Raw genomic sequence first — 1,692 nt, 5'->3', positions numbered from 1 at the left:
TCCCAACCTAAAGTACTCATCTTCTAGTACGGTATCTTGTAATAGCATTGCGATTCATAGGATTCTCATTGACTAATTTTCAGAATTAGGTCACCATGCCTTTTTTTTTTTTTTCCTAATCCACCTTAATCTGGAAGTGCTTCTGAAATTTGTCCATCCTGTGTTACCCTGCTGATATTTGGAATACCAATAGCATTGTTTCCAGCACCATGAAAACACATAAGACACTCCAGTATGAGCATCTGACAAGGTTACTCACCAAAACCAAAACTCAGTGCCATCAAGTCGGATCCAACCCACAGCAACCCCTCCTTGGGTTTCCAAGGCAGTATCACTATGGAAGCAGATTGCCCAACCTTCCTTCCAGGAGTGGCTGGGTTTGAACTGCCACTGGTTAGCAGTCAAATGCCTTAAGCTCAACACCACCACTGAGAGGAAGTGAGCTAAATTGTAAACTTAGGACAGGAATTTACCTACAGGTATGGTCAATTTTTGCCCCATGGAGTTGAAACCAAGGAGAAACTGAGCAAGAATGGGAACAATATTCATAATTCTTTATTTAACCTATTTTTAGTCAAACTAAAAATACTTGGGGATTCTTACTAGCTTACGAGTATTCAGGTCACTTCTTTATGTAGCTGAAAAAAGACTGCATGCAACAGTTTGCAAAACTTACAAGGACATTTACTCTAATATTAATTTTTATCACATTAACTAAGTGGAAGGTCAATTTAGTCCTACGAGCATGTCTGTCACAATATAGTTCAACACAATAAAATCTAAAAGTCACATCCCATCAGCCATTTCTTGAACAGCCTGAGTATGAACATGTTTAAAATTGTAAAGCATATACATCTCTAGCAAACACATCTGGGAATGGAATAAGAACTAGGGTCAGCTTCTCATCTTTTCCTGCAGAGCCCATTCAAGCACAACGCTTCTTTTTGAAGACAGTGGGAACTTTGTACTTGGATTTTCTCTGCAGGGAAATAGCCAGAGAATTGAAGTCAATAGATGCTGTGTGTAGTTTTGATTGCAGGATGCCCATCTAACTGCTTTCACATTTGAATAGAATCTGCAAGCCCTTTGTTCTTTCAGGTGATTCTCCAAAGTGTGCTATGTTCTTTCTCAGTGGCTTAACCCCCTTTTCTCTCCCCTGATGGAAAATCTCCAGCTCAGGACTGAAAAGCCAGTTAGTTCCAAGCAACTTAAACACAAGTTCATGCAAATGGATTCACCATGAATAAGGAAAATTTGTATATGTCACAGAGTATAGGAACTTTATAATTTTCATTATTACTATTGATGTTATTTACTTTTATGGGATTATATTAGTAACTAACAATAATAGTAATGGGGGGAAATAAATTCATAACTAGAAAAGTTATTCATGATACCTCAATAACTAATTGTACACATGCATTCATTCTCCAATTCATTACACCTGCAGTATGGTACCCCCTGTGTAACTCAGTAAAGAAACTGAGATAAAAGAAGCAAATAGCCCAAGGCTCAGAGAAGCTCATATTATTCAGTTCTTTGTCACCAAACACTGCACTATTTCATACAAATTCCAATCATATACAAGTGGCTTACTTGAATACATGAAAGCAATGAACTCACATAAGATACATCATGACCACATAATTCCTCTCAGATTATACAAGGTTTCTCAGTGGTCCATGCAGGATC

The sequence above is a fragment of the Orycteropus afer genome, unplaced genomic scaffold (assembly GCF_000298275.1).
Source record: "Orycteropus afer afer isolate SDZICR_OR568_19922 unplaced genomic scaffold, OryAfe1.0 scaffold00251, whole genome shotgun sequence".
Taxonomy (NCBI): domain Eukaryota; kingdom Metazoa; phylum Chordata; class Mammalia; order Tubulidentata; family Orycteropodidae; genus Orycteropus; species Orycteropus afer.
This window is presented reverse-complemented; position numbering follows the sequence as displayed.